General features: G+C 39.8%; 1 protein-coding gene across 1 annotated transcript in view; it reads right to left on the reverse strand.

Annotated features, from left to right (window-relative positions):
* Positions 1-6,502, reverse strand: part of mmadhcb (metabolism of cobalamin associated Db) — a gene marked incomplete in the record, with an annotated part of 166,578 nt that overhangs the window by 104,863 nt on the left and 55,213 nt on the right.

Below are 6,502 nucleotides of genomic sequence, written 5' to 3' on the forward strand. Positions count from 1 at the left end.
ATATATTATATATTATGGTATAGCCTCATTTTGTACATAAACTTTCTCTTGTCCAGCTTCTGATCCGCTCAAGATAATTTAACAAAACTTCATTGCACGTATCCAGATGGTACCTTTAGTTGAAAATGGTTTGAACATTTTACCATCAGCGGATGTTCTGCAGCTTGAGCTCAGATGAAAACTGGTCCTAAAGGAAACTCCACCTTCCATTTCACTGGAATTTTGTAAAGATTAAATCTATTAAGCTGGTGTTTCACATTTGTTTACTTTGTATTAGCAGATTGTGTTTTTTTCTGTTCATCGACAAATTATTCCTCTTTCACCACTTTATATTTTGTTGCTTCATTCGTCTAAAGTAGTCTAAAGCACTATTGTCAAGGTAGGCAGGCCATATCTGGCCTTTGTCAACATTGTATTTGGCCCTTAAGAGAATGTTTAAATGTAGCTTTTAGATTAAATTAGAATGAAAATTATAATAAGTAAAAATCTTAAATACGGCTCTTAGATCTAGTTATCTGCTGTATTGATCCCTGATAGTTTTTATTTGACTTTTTCATTGCAAATACAGAAGACAAATTAACTCTGTGTATTCTGTCTTCTTTGTCATTCTCATCACTTGTGGTACATGAGTGGAATGAAATTGTGTACTCAATGTCCCAGTTACACCCAAAAATAGCAAAAATATAAAGTATAAAAATGGTATACAATGATCTAAGATATACGCTAAACATTAATACAGTAGTCACCCTCGCTATTTCGTGGTTCATTTATCACGGACTCGCTCTATCGCAGTTTTTCAAAATAAGACTGGACACTACACATAATGTCTGACTGATGGATGAGCTGCACGATCTGCATGGAATTTTTATTTAAAATAAATTATTTTAAAGTATTAAAAGTATTTCAAATTAAATAAACCAAAAATAAGCGCAAAAAATATAAACCATAAAAATCTTATTAAAATAAACACAGTTACTTTACCAGAGCAAAATCATTAAATGTGGATTATTAAACATCAGATCTCTTTCCTCTAAATCCCTGTTGGTTAATGATCTGATAACTGATCATCATATTGATTTATTCTGTCTGACAGAAACTTGGCTACAACAGGAGGATTTTGTTAGTATAAATGAATCCACTCCTGTTAATTATTTAAATGTTCATGTTGTAGGGGAACACCACCTCATCTAAAAACAAACATCATTCATGTTTTTTTGTGTTTTAAACTGTTAAAACAAGATGCATTTATTCCCTTGGGAATGAACAGACTATTTTGCAGGTGTTAAACTCAGCTTACAAACTCCTTAGTGGCCACTAATCTAATGTAATGAAAAACTGTCATTGTGTTAACTTCACTTTCAATGCAAACTCATTTCCCACGAAACGGACAGATCTTGTGCTTCAACGACCTTGAAGTGAAACATCTGCTGAGAGGAACTTTTATCATCAGAAAAGGAGTACTACTCCCAGTATGGTTCCCATGCAGATTAACGCATAAAACGGGCCTTTGTTTCAGAATGACATTCTCTTTCAGGAGATGAACAGTGATACCTGTTGGGCGAACATTGCATGTTTTTCCACAGCTTCAGAACTGAATGTTTGTCATAGCAAATGTCTGTTTAAAGTAACATCTCTAAGATAATCGTGTTTATTTTTCTCCTTTTAAAACAAGTGTGGCTTTTTAAAAGGCAGACAGAGAAAATGGACTGTTATTTTATATAAAACATGACAGAGTTTATGAACCGTATCTCGTCCGGTGGGAGGTCCTAAGTCAATCTGTAACACACAGACAGACACTTGTTCTTCTACACCACTTCTACATTTTACACTTCACCGCTCTTCCTACATGAAGGAACTTCGAGCAAAACTTCAGAGAAGAATCATCCTCCTAGTGAGATGTCCTGGGAAGGAGCTTTTCTGCAAACGTCTCAGGATAAGAGAACCAGAGCCATCGCACCACAGAGTGATATATCCCAGCTGACTTCAGAGCCAGTGGCTGGACCTTCGTCCCTCCAACGATGATCGGTCACTTTTGATGACACAATCCGCCTTTCAGTCACCGGAGCATCTCAGGCCTTGCTGGTATAATTTTAAGCAGTTGTGGAACATTTTGACAGCTCGTTCTGGTGAGAAAGAGACCTTTAATGCCTTTCTGGTGATCATACATTCACAATAATGTTAATTAAGATACACCACAGTTAATTTAGACAATTTTAACTACACCCCAACAAACCAGTCCAAATTTCTGCCTTTTATAAAAAGTTACACTGAATTTAATAAGTAACCTTTGACACAAGGTAATTTTGTTATTAATTTGTGTATTAATTTTTATGAATAGTCTTCATCAGCTATATATACATCAGATTATTATTTTTGTAATAAAATTCACTAAAAGTGTGATTATTTTGGCATATCTTTAAAAAAAAATTTTTTTTAATTTATTCATTTCATTTAATTTCCAATAAAAACACAAATACAATTTCAAAAAATTAAAGAAAAACAAATATAAAATGAAAGGAAGCAGAAGAAGAAAATTTCTTATCATATCTGCACCCTCATAAACAAAATCAATTCAAACCATCAATTTAAACATAAACATTCATATATAATACAGCAAAATACATAACTCATCAAAATTTCATACTTAACTAAATATACATTAATCAGTTATATATATTGTTCCAACAAAACAGTTTTTATCTTTTTTTTAAATATAAACATTGACTTCACCATTTTAGCATCATCTTCCAAACCATTCCACAGACTCATTCCCTGTATAGTAGTAGACCGACCCTTTAAACTGGTTCTATACTTGGGTTTAACAAAAATATCTATGCCCTTCAAATTATAACAACTCTTCCTTTTTACAAAATATGTTTGAATGTTTGATGGTAGCATGCAATTCTGAGCTTTAAACATAAATAAAAGAATATTATAATCCCCCAAATCATAAAACTTAAGTAGTTTCAGTTGACAAAACAGAACATTAGAAGGGTGACAATAACACTTTTTTGTTATAATTTTTACAGCTCTTTTTTGCAGAATGAAAATAGGCTTTGTTATGGTTTTACATGCCGTACCCCAAACAGTGACACAATAAATTAAATGCGGGACTACAAGTGTATTATAAAGAAAATATAAAGCATCATTGTTTAATAAATCCCTTACTCTGTATAATACTGCATTTGACTTAGATATTTTAATTTTTACAAGATTTATATGCTGTTTCCATGACAGTTTATCATCAATAATTACACCCAGAAACTTTACTTCATTCACTCTACATATCTCAGTACCATCAATTTTGAGAGAAAAATCCAAAGTTATCTTTTTTTTTACTAAATATCATAAAATTAGTTTTATCAACATTTAATGATAACATTTAATTTAAACCAATCTTGTATTTTAACAATCTCTTTGTTTATCAATTCAAACATCTGTTCCATATTTTTACCCAAACAAAAAAACGTTGTATCGTCAGCAAATAAAACACATTTGAGGATGTCAGATACTTCAATTAAATCATTTACATATAAAATAAACAATTTAGGTCCAAGTACTGAACCTTGTGGTACTCCACATAAAGTTCTGCATAAATTAGATCTTACATCATCCATCTGAACAAACTGCTTTATATCCCTCAAATAACTGCTTATCCACTGTAAAGCAAGACCTCTAACACCATACTGATTTAATTTATCAAGCAAAATGGTGTGATCAATAGTGTCAAATGCCTTTTTTAAATCCACGAATATACTTATACAATGTTGTTTTTTATCAATCGCTGTAATAATTTGTTCAATCAACTCCATAAGAGCTAAGGATGTTGAACAATTTGATCTAAAACCTGTAATGATTGCGGTGTACCCAGAATGAAAGACCAGAACTGAACAGAGACCAGGACTCAGAGAATAGTTTAAAGTTTTTATTTACAGGTAGGTGATATATACAACATTAATGAGGGGAACGGGAACACCTGGAGAGAGAGCGATGGTTTAGAGGGCTGCGGTTGAATGAGAATATATCTTGTAGATTTATTCTTACGGTGTGAAGCAGGTGAAGGTATTATCCTGATGATGTCCAGTGGCACAAGATGAAGCAACAAGTAGATTGAGGCAAGTGGTGGAAGGCATCCAGCAATTGTAGCTAGGCAGGAGGAGTCATAGTTCATGTGGAACTCAGGCAGGGCATGTACAACTAGATCCAAACTCTGAGGAAGCGCAGAGGAAAAACACAATATTAGTATTTACTAATATCACTGAATATTGGCCAGAACATAACTACCGTTGGTAGGCAATGTCCCAGCGCCTACAGAGTGGTTCCTGAATCTTCTTATACTCCTCCTGGGTGTTGAGCTGATCATCTGCAGCTGGAGCCAATTAGGAGTGATGAGGAGAGAGAAAGGCAGGGTGCAGGGCAGGATCCTTACATTACCCCCCCCTCAAGAGTCGCCTCCCGGCGACCTGAAGCGCTTCTCTGGGTGTGCCCTGAAGAATGTGGTGATGAGGCTGGGGTCCAAGATGAAGGACCTCGGGATCCAAGAGCGCTCCTCTGGACCGTAACCCTCCCAGTCGACCAAATACTGGAACCCCCGCCCCCGGCGCCGAACGTCCAGGATGCGGCGGACCGTGAAGGCTGGATGGTTGTCAATGAGACGGGGGGGGCGGAGGGAGGTCGGCAGGAGGGCACAGTGGGCTTTCCACAATGGGCTTGAGTTGAGACACGTGGAAGGTGGGATGAATCCGCATAGATGCGGGTAGCTGGAGTCTGACTGCCGTAGGACTCAGGATACGCGTGATGCTAAAGGGGCCAATGAAGCGGGGAGCCAACTTACGTGGGGTGTCCTTGAGATGAATGTTCTGGGTCGACAGCCAGACTCTTTGTCCGACCTCGTAAGCTGGGGCTGCAGATCGATGACGATCTGCAATCTCCTTGTTTTTGGCAGCTGTGCGCAGTAGGGCGAGCTTAGCTTGGCGCCAGACCCGACGACATCTCCTGAAATGATGTTGCACCGAAGGAACTGCTACATCACCTTCTTGACTGGGAAACAATGGTGGAGCGTAGCCAAGGGAGGCTTCAAATGGAGACAAACCAATAGCAGATGATGTGTGGGTGTTGTGGGCATACTCCACCCACACCAGATGTTGACTCCATGTGGAGGGGTTGTCCTCCACCACACACCTGAGGGCAGCCTCTAATTCCTGATTGGCCCTTTCGGCCTGACCATTGGACTGTGGGTGGTAACCCGATGTTAGTCTGACAGAGGCCCCTAAGGAATTACAAAAGTTCTTCCATACCTGTGATATGAACTGGGGTCCTCTGTCAGAAACGATGTCCGATGGGATGCCGTGAACTCGAAACACATGTTGGACCAACAGCTGAGCTGTCTCCAAGGCCAAGGGAAGCTGGGGTAACGGAACAAAATGAGCTGCTTTAGAAAATCTGTCAATGACAGTGAGAATAGCAGTTTTACCATCAGAGGGGGGCAGCCCAGTAACAAAGTCTAGTGATATATGGGACCATGGGCGACTAGGCGTGGGGAGTGGCTGTAGTTTTCCAGCAGGAGGCTGGTTGCCAGTCTTACTTCTGGCACATGTGGGGCAAGCGGCTACGTAATCCTTTACATCCTTGTTCATGGAGGGCCACCAGAAGCGTCTCTTAGTCAGAGCTAGCATGTGAGCAACACCTGGGTGACAAGAAATCTTATGAGTGTGGAGCCAGTGGAGTACCTTAGCCTTGATACTGGTGGGTACAAACATAGTGCCAGCAGGGCCTGTCCCAGGGTCAGGTTCGGATTTCTGGGCCTCTAGGATGTCCTTTTCGATGGACCAGCTCAACGAACCAACCACACAGGATGAGGGAAGAATGTTTGGCTCCTGTTCGTGTCCTCTGGTGGTGAGAACTGACGAGACAGGGCATCGGGCTTCACATTTTTTGAGCCGGGTCTGAAAGTCAGTACAAAATTAAATCTTGTAAAAAATAACGACCATCTAGCTAGTCTGGGGTTTAATCTCCTGGCCTCACGGAGATAAGTGAGGTTCTTATGATCAGTCCAGATGAGGAATGGTATATCTGTGCCCTCGAGCCAGTGTCGCCATTCTTCCAAGGCCAACTTGACAGCAAGGAGCTCACGGTTTCCAACGTCATAATTCTGTTCAGCAGAGGAAAGGCGTCGAGAGAAAAACGCGCAGGGGTGCACTTTGTTGTCAACAGGAGATCTCTGAGACAAAACGGCTCCCACGCCAGTGTCAGAAGCATCGACCTCAAGGATAAACTGAATCTTTGGATCGGGGTGGCAAAGAATAGGGGTAGAGGAGAAAAGTCTTTTTAGCTCACCGAAAGCCGTTTCTGCCTCCTGAGTCCACTTAAAAGTCCGCAGGGTGGAGGTCAATTGGGTGAGAGGAGCAGCGATCCTGCTGTAGTTCTTGATGAACCTACGGTAGAAGTTGGCGAAACCCAGAAATCGCTGCAGCTGTTTACGTGTCCCGGGCGTTGGCCATTC

This window comes from Nematolebias whitei, chromosome 4 (genome assembly GCF_014905685.2).
Source record: "Nematolebias whitei isolate Nwh7 chromosome 4, NemWhi1, whole genome shotgun sequence".
NCBI lineage: Eukaryota > Metazoa > Chordata > Actinopteri > Cyprinodontiformes > Rivulidae > Nematolebias > Nematolebias whitei.